The 17,248-nt window shown below is 35.8% G+C and overlaps 1 protein-coding gene across 1 annotated transcript in view; it reads right to left on the minus strand.

Annotated features, from left to right (window-relative positions):
• The window catches only part of LOC145140932 (uncharacterized), a 28,239-nt gene extending 13,579 nt beyond the window's left edge, over positions 1-14,660 (minus strand). The window contains exons 1-2 of the transcript XR_013722413.1: positions 12,742-14,660; positions 12,585-12,669 (exon numbers count right to left, since the gene is read on the minus strand). The gene's annotated coding sequence lies outside the window, so the exon portion shown is untranslated. The remainder of the gene's footprint in view (positions 1-12,584; positions 12,670-12,741) is intronic.
• Between the last annotated feature and the right edge of the window lie 2,588 nt (positions 14,661-17,248).

The following is a 17,248-nucleotide window of genomic DNA, read 5'->3' on the forward strand; positions in this document are numbered from 1 at the left end:
ATAACAACAATTTTCCATGTGGATTGTAAGGAGAAGTTTTTCCGCAAAGTTTTAAAATAAAAGAAAATTGTTTAATTTTATTTATTTGAAGTATCCTTACAATGGCATTTGTGGAAAATTGTTGCTTATATGATTCCACTGACAGCAATATTGGAAAATGGATTTGATTCTTTCATTTGTGGTAGTGTCTAAATTTACCAAATCAGGAAAGTTCCTCATCGCCCAAGTTTCAATTGGACCGAAACTTGGAATCATGCAAGTTGAATAGTATGATGAATGAGAACTTTCAAGCATTGGAAAATCAAGACTAATTACTTGTTCACATGGATGTGTGAGTCAAGTGAAGGACTAAAGGGATCGATTACACATTCTTGTGCACTGGTCATGTCCACCACAAAGCTCGTTAAGACTATTTGATTTACTAAAGTTTAGTAAATATGGTTATACTTACAAGTTTAAGTATAATTTTGAAACATTGGAAAAGTCTCAATGTATGGCAGAACGAATGGGAAGAATCAAATTAGGCAGAAAGATAAAAGTTTCTCAAATCTGAAAAGATGGGAGAGTACTTTAGTATCATGTTTGTGATCATCTTAATGATTTAGAAATCATATCACAATTAGTCCTCTAAAGGTCATCTTAGTGCATTCTTATGACTAAGAAGAGGAGTCATAAATTGTTGAAATGGTTAGATCAGGAAGTTGAGTCATACTTCGTTCCAAAACAATTCTTAGAGTCATACTCGAAGATTGTAACTTGAGTGACATATCTTAAAGAAAGGTTTAAAACACTTGTCAAATGTAAGAGTAAAAGTGTCCTACTCTTGTACATTTGAAATTGGTAAGTTGTGATGTTTTGGATAAAACAAAGACCAACTAAGGCCAATTGTGTGAAGTGTTTGTCTTGATAAAGAATCCGCACTATCTCTTGAATATTTGGCAAGATAATCTTATATGTCAAGAGGATAGTGGGAGTCTTAAAGATCCTAAAAAGAATTTCAAGAACTAATCAAGAATAAAACCTGAGGTTCTTCACTAGCACACGACTTGAGGTTTATAACCTATCGTGTTGACATATTCTGTGCCCATTCCAGTTAAAGTTGGCTTTGCATAGGAGTTCTAAAAGTTCTCAATTGGTTGCATAACAACTTGGAAGCAATGGCAGGCCCTGTACTGCCAGGTGGCAATAAGTTAAGATTGCATAAGTTCAGTCCATATGAGTTTGGATTTGTCATTATCCTTGTCTTGTGACTATGGTTTTGACGATTCACATGGATAAGAACACATACACCATAAAATCTAAGGGTCATAAGGTTTCTCTCCGATTCATGAAAATGATGGTGAGGAAACACTTCCACCAAGTAGATTTGAAGCAGATGGCAAAAGGTCTAAACAATTGAGATTATGATTACGACATCCCTTTTCATAGTTCTGAAATTGTTTAGACACACATGCATGCTATCTAAGGAAAGGTGTATGATTTTGATAAAGTTTTATCAAAGCATCTCGTATCAGAAATCTGAACTTTGGTAAGAAAGTCAATATAGTATTGATTTCTAGAAGTCCAGCTGATTTCTGAGTACATGTCAAAGCTAGTGGGAGCATAAGTGTTATGCTAATAATCATCATGTTAGTGGGAGCATGATAATTATTGTTAGTGTTGCAAGTTAGCAATGTTAATTATAGAAAACAAAAGTTTCAATTCGTGAGGCTGCAGGGATTGAAAAAGTTGTTTTGCTATAATTAAGGGAGAGGATATACTTCATATTAGTTCTAAAGGCTTAGTTTAAGACCTTAATCATCTTTAGTCAAGAATATATATATGAATTTCATGTTGGATTGGTTCAACTTAAGGAAATTCTATATATTGCGTTCTCAAAATTCGATTATGATTACGGCATCCCTCTTCATAATCAAATTTTGAAAACATGGCAAATAAAAATATTGTAGCAAAAGACTAGTCTAGAATCATGTCTTTATGTGAGACATCATGAATCGTGTACCATTTGCTTTGGGTACGGGATCAATTGCATGTGCTATAATATTTGTCATTTCTAAATTTTTCCAAATGCCTAGAGGCATTAAGAAGGGAAAAGGTCTAGAATTGGATATGGCTAAAATGATTAAGCAATTGTCGAGGACAATCTGAGGTTTACCAAAGATTGGTTGCTCAAGGACAGTTGGAAGTATAGTGCTAATTTTGGAAGGACCATATTGACATATTCTGAAAAGAGGCATCTCTTATTCAGAAGTGATAGTCAAAATGAGAATATGGAGTTGTCTCCATAGGTGGAAGTTATCTGTGTAAGATTAGAAAACTTAATGCAAGAAGCATGTCCAAAGGAATGTACTTTGAATATGAGACTTAGTTTCCATGGAGTTGATCTCCATTGGAATACCTTATAATGACTGTTGACAAGTCTTTGTGACTTTGTACATATTCATTACAGGAGGGTCAGTGCATATAAGTTTAAAATCTAAACAGATTTCGATAAATGATAGGAATTTGAAATTCTCACATTTTTCGATAAGGATTTGGGAGTGTGAAATTAGAATCATTGAAATTATGTTCAATTGGTTTATTTCACAAAGTAAGGATCATAGACAAACATAGAGTGGTGTATGGCAAAGCTATTGTTTAAGAAAAACATAGTGTACATGCTTGGAGCATGGGACAACTAGTGTTTTTAATTCAAGTATAAAGTTGATAAAACCGAAACAATGAATAATGAGTAATCAGTATGGTGATAAATAAAAGTGTTTATTTATATTCATAGGGTTTGATACCATATTTGATTCATTTATTCTTGTGTTTCACTTTGCATGTTTTGACTTCCAGAATAACTAAGTCGCTCTTCCTGAATGATTAAGTTATTCAAACCATCCGCAGTCGGTCATATATTGGAAGTAGATATGAATCAAGACTGTCATGGGTTGGTTTGTAGAGGTCCAAGTTGGTGGACAAAGTGGTGCTACAACACTCATGAGTGCTCATAAGTTCTGAGTATTGGATTCAACTCGCGCTCATTTGAATCACTTCATGGATTTTATCACGAGTGATCATGAGACGATAATATCTTATATTCTTCAAACCTAGAGATATGAGTTGTTACTATGATTTGGTTATACATTGATTGCACAAAAACGCATTTGGTAACTCGATGTTATAAAACGTACCTTTGTGTATGATTCAACAAGTAGTAGAACAAACCATATGAGTCGAAGTTTATCCATTCCTTTTACCTTCGGGATAAAAGCGATATCTGTGGGCCCCTCGATGATTTAGCGATGACACATGTGAGTGCTTGGCCAAGCCAGGACTGATTTGATTTGTTCAATCAGTCAGTCATCATAAATCGAAAATCGGGAAACAACAAATGGACAGAGAGAATGATTATAATCCATGTCTCAGTCCATATGATATCTAGAATGGAGGAATATAGGATCCCTTATCTAATGGACAAGTCATTGACAAGGTCAGAGTTCGACAGCGGCTTTAAGAGCTACGATTGCCAGTTAGGTTTTGAAGTCATACTCAATAATAGTTTTAGACTTATCCAAGTGGGAGACTGTTGGATTAATGTCTAAGTCCATAACTATATTTGGTATGTACTTGACCCGACCCGACATGGTCCATTTGGGTTGCACTTCACCGGCACAATTTATATGGATAGTCTTTTGAGAATAGTATATTTATGATTTATATTAATATATTATAAGTTCTAATATATTAATATGGAATCATATTATTTAATTAGTATTGATCGAGAATTAATTTAGAATTAATTAAGTGATCAAAAAGAACTAATTAAATATGGACTCTTATATATATGGGCCAAGTTCATTTAGGTTGGGCTAAGCTTTCATGGATGGTCCATGGAGCTTTTAACCCATGGATCCTATGTAAATGAAAGGTCATGGGTATTAGGGTTTACATGGATGTAACCCTAATCCTCCATAATATATAAAGGCGTCCGTGGCTCACAAAATTGGCACAAGTATGTGAAAATAAGAGTGGGCCGATTTTAGTGTGCATACATATTCTCTCAAGTTCTTCCAAGGTGTTTTGGTGATTTGTGATTCCATTTGAGGCTTCCACACTATTGCGGCTAAGCTCTTAAAGCTTGAAGACATCAAGCTACATCAAAAGGTATGTCATCTAACTAGAACTTTGTAGTATAGGTGCTTCATAATATGCTAGTTAGGATGAAACCTTGGAATAGTTAATATTTGCATGTATAATAGAGAAAACATAGATCCAAGGTTTATAGGGTTGCATGTACACCATAGGAGTGTTAGAATGCTCAAAACCCAACACCACCACCAGTGGAATCTGGAACCACCCCTTTACATTTTACTCTTACTCTCAATTTTTCATTTTGGCCATGTGTAGGGCCCTCCTTGTTTTTATTGAAAGCATCTTCATGTGACCCTGTATATCCTTTTTGGTTTTAAAACCTTGACCCAGAAAAAATGGTGTAACATGAACTACCCCAGAAGAACAAGGCACCTTCTTGTTCAGGTTTTTTAACATTCTCTTCCTTAGGTCTTCCTCATATCCTGCACTTTCAAACTCATCATCGTTGATCACACCGAAATCATCATCTTTATTTAAATCTAATTCTATGTTTGGTCCTTGTCCAAACCATTCAACCTCATCCACACAGCTGTTAAACTCTCTCATATCAACCTCCCAGTCATCTAAAATAGCTTTTGGGTCAAAAATGTAGTCAGAATCATCCTCTTCTTCTGTATGCTCTTCTGAATCATCTTTTGAATCCTCTGCATGCCCTTGTTCATCTTCTTCATCCCGTTCTTCTTCAACTTCAACCTCTCTTTCAAACTCACCCATATTCTGATATCCATAACTACTAAAAGGCTCAAAATCATATAGTATTTCCCTATGGTCATGGAAATTAATATCAACTGTAATTTCTTGCATTGTATCAGTTTCTTTTGGTACAGGGAAATATGAATCATTCTTAAACTCATTAACCACATCTTGTTTGTTTGGCTCAAAAGGAACTAGGGACATGGAAAAATCATACACACCATCTTCTTGTTGGATTAGGTGTCTAAGCCCATAACTATTATTGATATGTATTCGACCCGAGAGTAGCATGGTCCATTTGGGTTGCATATCATCAGGACAATTTGTTAGGATGGACTTTTGAGATAAGGTTATTTATGGTTTATTAATATATTATAAGTAATAATATATTAATATGAAATCATATGTTTTAATTAGTAGTGATCAAGAATTAATTTGGAATTAATTTAGTGGTCGAAAGAGACTAATTAAATCTATGGGGACTAATTATGATAATTAGTTATATTTATATGTGTTGGGCTTATGATCCATGTTGGACCAAGTTTATGTATGGATACATAAAGAGTTGGGCCACATGAACCATGGATCATAAAACCCATGGGTATGGATTTGGGTTATATCCATGACCCTAGAAATCCCACATATAAATAGATACTTCATTGCCCAAAATTGCCACTGGTATCTTTTTAGAGTTCATGGTGTCTTTTGTGTGCATGAGATTCTCTCTCAAGTTCATCCTTTGTCCATGGTGTGTTGTGATTCCATTTGAGGCTTCCACACTATTGGGGCTAAGCTCTTTAAGGCCAAATACACCAAGAATTCAAGCTCCATCAAAAGGTATGTCATGCTAACTAGTATATTATAATTTTATGTTAAATGCATGCTAGTTGTAAGATTAATACCTTGGAAACCATTTGCATGTATAATTAGTGAAAACATAGATCCAAGGTATTTAGGGTTGTATGTGCACCATAGGATGTTGTAGTATACCAAAACCCAACAGTGGTATCAGAGACATGGGTTGTTTTCAATTATACTTGATGCAAGTTGCTGAAAAAAAAACTGAAAAAAATCGAATTTTTTGTTGTCGGGACAGCAGACTCGACGAGTCCAGTGATGGACTCGACGAGTCCATGAACAAATTCATCCAACTCGTCGAGTTGGTTCATGCACTCGACGAGTTGGACCCCCTGACAGCTTATCTTCGAGTTTTTTGGCCTGTTTTGGATTAGAATCATTACCGCAAAGTGTTTTTGTTCATAAAATTTGTTTTTTGATACTATGGTAATGTTTATTCTCATCCAAATAAAGGATAATAATCAAAGTTTCAAGTTTTATACATGTTTATATGATGCTTGAAAAATGTTGATTATGAATGTTCATGTTTATGAGTTTGTTTAGATTAATAGGAAAAATTATGAGATAGTTGTTTTCAATCCAAATTAATCTTGAAGTTGTTCATAATATGTGTTTTTGTAACTTGTCCTCAAGTTACATGAAAAGTCACATTTATGAATTTTAAAACCCATAAAAATTCCATAAGTTATGAAAAAATGAAGAGTCACATTTTTAATGCTTTTAAAGTCTTCCATAACTTGTCTACAAGTTATGGAACTTGAAGGGTTTTTTCCATTAAACCACTTTAAAATTCATAAGTTATGGAAACCATAAGTTTTTTTGAATTGTTCAAAACTTGTCCTCAAGTTTTGGAATTTGTAAAGTCAAACCCCATATACACTTTAATTCCAAACCCAAGAATTTTAAAAGTTAAAGTTCAAACTTTATGGACTTCATTAAATTAATTAAAGTGTCTAATTAAAAGAGTTAATAATTTCATAAAGACATGGTTTAAGTTTAATTAAATTAATAGTTAATACTTATATATATATATATATATATATATATATATATATATATATATATATATATATATATATATATATATATATGTATGTATGTATGTATAAGAACAAAGTCAGTCTTACCGTTAGTAGGCCTCATTCACGAAGCCGGTCTATAAGGGGGTATAAGGTTACTGCCTATAAAATGGTAGTTTAATGGGTGTCCACTCTCACCCACCGCTTCCTTGACCGGTGGAGGGTCGTTAGCCGAACGGGTAGGACAAGGAATATAGTTCTCCCTTCATTAAAAGTATTAATGATAAATACTAAGTAACTAAACCTTTTATAAATACCCAATCTTAGTTACTTAGGAAAAAGTGAATAAGGTGCTAATCCATGAAATTACACTTTGCACTTTGTTTAAGTCGGTTAGTGGAGCGTGTGTGGTTAACCGGCACACTAACTCGTATTTAACAAGGTAGGCAAAGGGTAACCTAATGTTTATCATAGTATCGATGGAGCGTGTGTGGTTAACCGGCACATCGATTGAGGGGTAAACACTTAGGGGTACCAAGTAATTTGCATGGTTACTTCACACCTTGTTTTGTGATCCTCGACATCCCAGTCACAAAACCTGAAGGGCACATTCGAGATTGAAACATGTCATTTGAACAGTTCAATGAATCTCAAAGATCTAGGAGTTTCAAAAACCAATTAAAACCTAATAATATATATTTCGTTTTCATGGTGGAAATTGGTGAATCGTCATTCGCCTACCTTCCAATATTTTATAGCTTGGATTACGGCATCCCTCTTCCAAGTTATAAAAGTATTGTGTTGGGTCCTAGCCTTAATATTTCATATTGGGTGTTATATTAAGGACTTTAAATCAGCTATCTTGAGTATCTCCCAAAAGATGTATGGTTTAGACATTTATGATCTTCCCAAATCTCTTGAAACAAGCTTTCCTAAATGAAGATGATGTCCCATGGAAATCATACTTCTTTCACCTCCTCCAATTATTCTCCCTAACCCACAAGTTCCTGAAAAGTTTAAGGTCACTCAAGCCCTATTGGCAAGCAAAGGTCTATGTGTGATCACATCTTGGAGATGTAGTCACATATTGACAAGCCGGGAGAGTTGGGTGTCAAAGTCTTGAGAAAGTTGGTGGCTCAACTACTTTCTAAGTCACATAGTGAGTTCTTTTGGAACACCTATGAAACAGACTATGACAAGACCCTTAATGATCTTATCTATTTGCTAAGATCAACTTCCTAAAAACTTTATGGACATTGACAATGATGACACTGGGAATCCAAAAAAGCATTCTCTTCCCAATGGAAATGGATCGGCCATAGTCAACTCGGTTGACCAAATGGTAAAGAGAAAAGCTAAGTCTGAGATAGTCCCATTACCAAAGGGTCCATATGTTTATATTGCCAAAGAAAGGGGCATTGGTTGCGAAGCTGCCAAATTTACCTAAGGATGTTAAAGTCAATAAGTTTGACTCTACTTCAGGTAAAGTCCACTATCTAACTCTGCTAAGTTTCAATTCTGAGATTCTTGATACATGATGTGACTGGGTCACATGTTGATGTTTTAAGAATCAAAGAAAAGTGAAGAAACTTAAAGAAAGAATATGCTGAATCTGATCGCGTAGATGGATTTCTATCGCATAGTTTGAAGATCGGATTCTTGAGCTACTTCTTAGGAGTTATGATATTTTGCTTAGGAATAGATAACAACAAGTTTTCATATAGATTGTAAGGATAAGTTTTTCCGCAAAGTTTTAAAATAAAAGGTAAATCTTTTGATTTTATTTATTTTAAAATATACCTACAATGACATTTGTGAAAATCTGTGTTGCTTATAAGATTCCATTAAGAGCAATAGTGGAAATATGAATTTGATTCTTTCATTTGTGGTAGTGTCTAAATTTACCAAATAAGGAAAGATTCTCATCACCCAAGTTTCAGTTGGATAGAAACTTGGAATCATGCAAGTTGTATAGCATGATGAATGAGAACTTTCGAGCATTGGAAAAATTAAGACTAACTACTTGTTCACATGGGTGTGTGAGTCAAGTGAAGGACTAAGGGATCGGGTACACATTCTTGTGCACTGGTCAGAGTCCACCACAAAAGATCGATAAGACTATTCGTCATAATTTACTATAGCTCAGTAAATATGGTTATACTTACAAGCTTAAGTGTAATTCTGAGACATTGGAAAAGGTTCCAATGTATGGCAGAGCGAATAAGAAGAATCAATTTAGGCAGAAAGATAAAAGTTTCTCAAATCTGAAAAGATGGGAGAGTACTTTAGTATCATGTTTTAAGACCATCTTAATGATTTTGAGACCTTATCACAATTCATCCTCTAAGTGCATTCTGATAGTTAAGAAGAGGAGTTATGAATTATTGAAGTGGTTAAATCAAGAAGATGATTAATACTTCGTTCCAAAAACAATTCTTAGAGTTATACTCTAAGATTGTAACTTGAGTGACATGTCTTAAAGAAGGTTTAAAACACTTATCAAATGTAAGAGTAAAAGTTTTCTACTCTTGTACATTTGAAATTGGTAAGTTGTGATGTTTTGGATAAAACAAAGACCAACTAAGGCCAATTGTGTGAAGTGTTTGTCTTGATTAGAATCCACACTATCTCTTGAATATCTGACAAGAAAGTCTTATATGTCAAGAGGACAGTGGGAGTCTTAAAGGTCTTGAAAGTCTCAAGAACTAATCAAGAATAAAACCTGAAGTTCTTCACTAGCACACGACTTGAGGTTTATAACCTATCGTGTTGACATATTCTGTGCCCATTCCAGTTAAAGTTGGCTTTGCATATGAGTTCTTAGAGTTCTCAATTGGTTGCACAACAACTTGGAAGCAATGGCAGGCCCTTGAGCTGCCAGGTGGCAAGAAATTAAGATTGAGTTCAGTCCATATGAGTTTGGATTTGTCATTATCCTTGTCTTGTGACTATGGTTTTGACAATTCACATGGATAAGAACACATACACCATTAAATCTAAGGGTCATAAGGTTTCTCTCCGATTCATGAAAATGATGGTGAGGAAATACTTCCACCAAGTAGATTTGAAGTAGATAGCAATTGTGATATTTGCATTCTCAAAGTCGTTAGTGAAGCTGTGTGGTTAACCGGCACACTAACATGGACTTGTGAGAAGTGGCAAAGGTCTAAAAAATTGAGACTATGATTACGGCATCCCTTTTCATAGTTCTGAAATTGTTTAGACACACCTGTGAGCTATCTAAGATAAGGTGTATGATATTGATATGACTAAAAGGATTAAACAATTGTCGAGGACAATCTAAGGTTTACCAAAGATTGGTTGCTCAAGGACAGTTGGAAGTATAATGTTAATTCTGGAAGGACCATATTGACATAATCTGTAAGGAGGAAACTCTTGTTCAGAAGTGATAGTCAAAATGGAATATGGAAATGTTTCAAAGTTAGAAATTATTCAATCTGTGTAAGATTAGGAAACTTAATGCAAGAAGGATGTTTCCAAGGAGTTTATCTCCTTTGGAATGCTCTGTAATGTTTGTTGTCAAGTCTATCTGACTTTGTGCATAATCATTACAAGAGGATCAATGCATATAAGTTTAGAATCTAACAGATTTCAGTAAATGGCATGAATTTGGAATTCTTGCATTTGCAGTAAGGATTTGGGACTATGAAAAGAGGATCATTGGAGTTATATTCAATTGATCTATTTCACAAAGTAAAGATCATAGACAAACATAGTATGCATACTTGGTGTATGGCATGACTAGTGTTTAGAAAACATAGTGTACATGCTTGGAGCATGGGACAACTATTGTTTTAAATTCAAGAATAAAGTTGATAGCTGAAACAGTATACAATGAATAATGTGTAATCATATGGTGATAAATAAAAGGTGTTTTATTTATGTTCATAGGTTTTGATACCATATTCGATTCAATTATTCTTGTGTTTCATTTTGCATGTTTTGACTTCCAGAATAAACTAGGTCATTGTTCTGGATGACTAAGTTATTCAAACCATCCATAGTCGGTCATATGTTGGAAGTAGATATGAATTAAGACTGTCATGGGTTGGCTTGTAGAGGTCTAAGATGTTGGACAAAGGGCTACAACACTCATGAGTGCTCATAAGTTCTGAGTATTGGATTCAACCCGCGCTCATTGGAATCACTTCATGGATTTTATCACGAGTGATCAATATCTTATATTCTTCAAACCTAGAGATATGAGTTGTTACTATGAGTTGGTTATACATTGATTGCACGAAAACGCATTGGTAACTCGATGTTATAAAACGTGCCTTTGTGTATGATTCAACAAGTAGTAGAACAAGCCATATGAGTCGAAGTTTATCCATCCCTTTTACCTTCGGGATAAAAGCGATATCTGTGGGCCCCTCGATGATTTGGTGATGACAAACGTAAGTGCTCGGCCGGGCCTGGACTGATTTGATTTGTTCAATTAGTTAGTCGTCATAAATCGGAAATCGGGAAAAAACAAATGGACAGAGAGAATGATTATAATCCATGTCTCAGTCCATATGATATCTAGAATGGAGGAATATATGATCCCTTATCTAATGGACATTTCATTTGATTTGTTCAGAGTTTGACAGCGGCTTTAAGAGCTACGATTGCTATTCGGGATCTTGGAGTCATACTTGAATAATAGTTTTAGACTTATCCAAGTGGGAGACTGTTGGATTAGGTGTCTAAGCTCATAACTATTATTGGTATGTATTCGACCCGAGAGTAGCATGGTCCATTTGGGTTGCATATCATCAGGACAATTTGTTAGGATGAACTTTTGAGATAAGGTTATTTATGGTTTATTAATATATTATAAGTAATAATATATTAATATGAAATCATATGTTTTAATTAGTAGTGATCAAGAATTAATTTGGAATTAATTTAGTGGTCGAAAGAGACTAATTAAATCTATGGGGACTAATTATGATAATTAGTTATATTTATATGTGTTGGGCTTATGATCCATGTTGGACCAAGTTTATGTATGGATACATAAAGAGTTGGGCCACATGAACCATGGATCATAAAACCCATGGGTATGGATTTGGGTTATATCCATGACCCTAGAAATCCCACATATAAATAGATACTTCATTGCCCAAAATTGCCACTGGTATCTTTTTAGAGTTCATGGTGTCTTTTGTGTGCATGGAATTCTCTCTCAAGTTCATCCTTTGTCCATGGTGTGTTGTGATTCCATTTGAGGCTTCCACACTATTGGGGCTAAGCTCTTTAAGGCCAAATACACCAAGAATTCAAGCTCCATCAAAAGGTATGTCATGCTAACTAGTATATTATAATTTTATGTTAAATGCATGCTAGTTGTAAGATTAATACCTTGGAAACCATTTGCATGTATAATTAGTGAAAACATAGATCCAAGGTATTTAGGGTTGTATGTGCACCATAGGATGTTGTAGTATACCAAAACCCAACACTTCTCTCTGTTCTTGATTAGTTGATTCTTTAAGTGGGACATTCATGTCTAATTTCTTGCTACAAGAACCAATTCCTTTCTTCTTGGGCCTAATCCTATAAAGTTCAGGAGAAGGATCATCATCCAGTTGCTCAATAACAACTTTACTTGGGGACATGAAGTAAGTGTGAAGTCTTGTAGAACCATGTTCAACGTACACATTAATCACTCTGTTTTGAGGGACATATTGAGCCATAGATATAACGTCTTGATCATTTCCTAGAGCCTTCAATCCAAAATCTAAGTCTACATTAGGAATTCTATAATGATAGTACATTGTGGCATCCTTAGAATACCCTATCTCACGAATCATGTCATTTAGATCACGAACTGAAAAAAGATCAGTGTCAACAAAGTCAAAGAATGCCAACCTTCCCTCGGCGTACTTTCTACCAGGGAACTTTGTAAAAAATCCACCATGATGTATCTTTAAAGTGAAGAAATTGTCGTGACCATCTGAAAAAGAAAAATCGATGAGCTTTGAATATACAAACCAAGAAACACCAAACAAAAGATTAAATAACTCACTGTAATCTTTCTCAAGGTCGGGTGCAATCGTATGAGGAACACGTAAATTCCACATACACAGTACCATTTTTAGTTGATAAACCCTAAAATCGGATGCGAGGGATGAAGGATGAAGATCGTCAAGATGATCAGTAAGCTAAAGTGAAGTGGTAAAAGCCTAAACATTCCTAAAGTGAATGTCCGACTAAGTTTCTCGTAACTCCATTTCTGTTGAACATATACAACGATCGCAAGAAAAATAGCAATTGCAGGTATTCCAATGGCCCCTTGCTGCACGATCTGGGAAGAAGGATATACGATTGCGGATGATCTGTCGCCGTAAACATGAGGGAGGAGTCGAATCACAGTTAACCCAACAAAGTATGATTTCTGCAGCGGTTTGCAATTGATCTGCCATATCAAGTTCCCGATAACTTGAGGAAGCAAAAACAGATCTTGAACCAGCCCTAGGTACTCATCTAGTCCGACCAGCCATGATTGTAGCTTGTAGACGATGAGAAACCATCCAAACCCAAACACGTGGATAAACATTGTAATGAGGAGAATCGGGAGGTCAGATGGCACATGGTGGCTAAGTAATCGGATCCGGGATCTCCAAACTTTCTGGTAGAGTCTGAGTGTTAATAAGAACGAAATCAGTACAGGAATCTTGACCCAATAATCTATAACATGAATCATTTGATTCATCATATAAGTAGAAGAGCTTTGATTCGACTCAACAAGACCTGTAACCAGTGGAAAGCCATACCCAAGTGCTTGTATGGAAACCATCAAGAGTGAAACGTAATTGACGGAGTCCAAGTTCTGTTTCATGTAAAAAAACTGGCTCAAAATGCAACAAATTCCTACTAAAGGTGTGAGAACCTATAAGGTACCCTCGACACCTCGACTGGAACTACTAATGTCTGCATGTTGCTGCTGAAAAATCAGTAGGACAGTTTGAAGCTTGATCGATCTAAAAAACAATGGATCGAGTTGGTTCCTTTGACTTGCTATTGAAACACTCGCAGTTGGGTTGACAAACCAAAGGTTTGTGGTGGGAGGATACGATACCACAACTTCTATCCGACAGTCAAACCCATCTTCAAGATTGGAATAGACTCTTACATCCCTGCAACCAACAATATGCATTCTTCCCACAAGTGGATGATACACCCCTTCTAGAGAAAGATCAGAAAAGTTACCATATTGGGCTCCAGTGAGACTGAGTCGAGCCGATACATTCAAATGAGAGTTTTCTCCGATGATTGAATCTTTTTGCAGAGACCAGTTCTTGCTGAACATCTGTCCAAGCGACAGAATCTCAAATAGCACTTCGGTTTCTGAGGAAGAAACCACTAGGTGTTGAAGCCTGAGATCTATGGCTAGACGAGACAGACCATCTTGAAAAGAATCGAGAGATTCTGCATCTTTGACTTTTGGGAAAGTCAAGAACCACTTCTTGATGACTATTCGGAAGCTGAAATGCTCGTGTTTTTCAAGGACAGATCGCGCTAAATGGATCTTGGAGTACTCATAATACTGATTAAGTAATAGCTGATCTGAGTAATAAACTGGTTTCTTAACCGCTAAAGGAAAGTAAGACATATTACTCTCTTCAACACTCGAAATGCTTCCAAGAATGATGCTTCGTTGTTTAATGGAAAACAGGAGTGGAATGTATAAACAGATACGAGAATCACAACCATCGCCTTCTTCATTCACAATTCCACGACAACCAATCATACAAAGCTGCCCAATCGAGGGGTCCCACACCCCTTCAGCTGAAAGCGTCATCTTCTTCAGCCCAGTTCTCTGTCTTGTAGTATAATAAAGAGCATCTGAAGGCGGACCCATTCTAATAACCATAGCAACCTTTACAAGTCCACCATGTTTATAACCCTGTAGATCTAAAGAGGGTTTTTCACATCGAATATCTTGAAGATGAAGTGCTACGCCTTTAAAGCTTCCATTAGTTGCTTTTATACTTGCATCCGAATCAAACGGACCCAACTTGTTGCAAAATTCTTCTGTCCCGTTACATCTCCAATTAGACCATCCGTTATACCCACCACATGCCACATATGTGGTGGGTGCCACATCAGCACCACATTCCACTACCACTAACATGGATACCTACCACTAACACACCACTCCACATCATTATTTTTATTTTTTTTAATTTAAAAATACAATAAAATTACATTTTTTTAATTCAAAAATACAATAAAATTACATTTTTTATAATTAAAAAGCATTCATTTTTTTAAACTATTTTTTCATTAATTATAAAAATAAAATAACAACTTCAAACTACATTACTTAGTTAATCTAGAAAAAAAAACATTACATTAATTAAAAAAACGAACAAACATACATATAAAAATCCTAATCGTCGTTCATGCTACGTTGGTACAAATGTTCCGCGACATCTTCTCGAAGATTGAAACACGTTTCACTGTTACGAATTTCAACAACTCGCTCTAAAAAAGCATTCGTTCCGGGTACGGACTCCTCAATTAGAACGACAACGTCGTTCGGATCATATGTGCAAATCGCTCGACCTTCATCTTCAATAATCATATTATGCATTATAATACATGCTAGGACCATTCGTTTAATTCTTTCTTTATCCCAGAGTCGTGTAGCATATTTCACTACATGCCATGTCTGCTTAAGGACTCCAAATGCCCTCTCGATATCCTTTCTCGCCGATTCCTGTTTTCTTGTAAAAAAATTTGCCTTTTCACTTCGAGGAACCGAGTATGCCTTCATCAATGTAGAATAATCCGGGTATATCCCATCACCAAGGTAGTAACCGTATTTGTATGCGTGCCCGTTCACCGTGAACGTCATATCAGGTGCTTTGCCGGTCCAAATATCGTTGAAAAGTGGAGACTGGCCAAGAACATTAAGGTCGTTGTTAGACCCCACTACTCCAAAAAAGGCATGCCATATCCACAAATCTTGAGATGCAACAGCTTCTAGGATGATAGTTGGTTCACCTATATCTCCTCGAGTGAACTGACCACGCCATGTAGTTGGACATTTTTCCCAAGCCACATGCGTACAATCTAGACTGCCAAGCATACCAGGAAATCCATGCCTCTCTTCATGAGCCGAATATAATATCTCAATATCATGTTGAGTAGGTTTACGCAAATATTCTTCATGAAAAACCTCATAAACACATGCAGAAAACCAATCTACACATTCAACTGCGGTCCTCTCGGATACTTTCAAGTATTCGTCAGATGCATCAAATGCTATACCGTATCCCAAATACCTAAGAGCAGCCGCACATTTTTGTATACTACTAAAACCCATTCTTCCTCTAGCGTCGGGTTTTTGTTTGAAAAAATCATAACGAGATTCTAAAGCATTACTAATATGTAAAAATATAGCCTTTTTTAGACGAAATCGATGTTCGAACGAGTCGTCATTATAAAGACAATTATCGGCAAAGTAATCACGTACCAATATGTCGTGTGCGGCTTGGCGATCACGATTGACGACCGCCCTTGTACGAGCTGCATTCGAACTTTCTTCGTCGTGAATGTGTTGCACAACATTGAAGAATGTCTCGACGAATTCTACGTCGTCATCCGAGTCAAAACTTTTTAAAAATTCCATATGTATTGTGGAATCCATGTGTATGTGTTTTGTGGTTTTAGAGAATAGAATGGGGTGTAAGTTTTGGTATAATAGAAGGTTTATTTATATTTAGTGAATTGAGTTTGAAAAAAAAAGGAAACGGCCAAAATAGCCGTTCAACGGCCAAAAAACCCAACAACCAATCACATTGCTCGTTTGAATCCGTCGTCGGGAACACGAAGAAGCACGACCACGGAACGTCGGGGTGGTGTGCACGATCCGTTTATTGGGTTATGAGCATTCTAACACTCCTAAGTGTACATGCAACCCTAAATACCTTGGATCTATGTTTTCTCTATTATACATACAATTATGAACATCCAAGGTATTATCCTAATCTAGCATACAAAAATAATAAATATAACAAGATAGAATACATACCTCTTTGATGTAGAATGTCTTCATGAAGCTTGAGTGCCTAGTGCCCCAAGTGTGACACCTCAAATGGTTCACACAACACCAAATACACTTGGAATAACTTGAGAGAAACTTGAACACTCCTTGAAATCGTCTAGCCCTCACACTCACACATAGTGCACGATTTCTTGAGCCATGGGATTCTTTTATATGGTGGCTATTAGGGTTACTCCATGTAACTCATAACTTTACCCATTCCTTAAGCTCCATGGATTTTAACCTCCATGGAGTATCCATGGGTCACCCCATGGACTTAGTCCAACATAAGGAATCTTGGATCACAAGCCCACATATATAAGAATGAATGATTTACACAATCAACCCATATATTTAATTAGTCTCATTTTGATCACTTAATTAATTCCAAATTAATTCTTGATCAATACTAATTAAATAACCTTATTAATATATTAGAACTTATAATATATTAATAAACCTTAAGTGTTATTTCTCTCAT

Source organism: Lactuca virosa, chromosome 1 (assembly GCF_052849685.1).
Source record: "Lactuca virosa cultivar CGN04683 chromosome 1, Lactuca_virosa_CGN04683_v6, whole genome shotgun sequence".
In the NCBI taxonomy this organism is placed as follows: domain Eukaryota; kingdom Viridiplantae; phylum Streptophyta; class Magnoliopsida; order Asterales; family Asteraceae; genus Lactuca; species Lactuca virosa.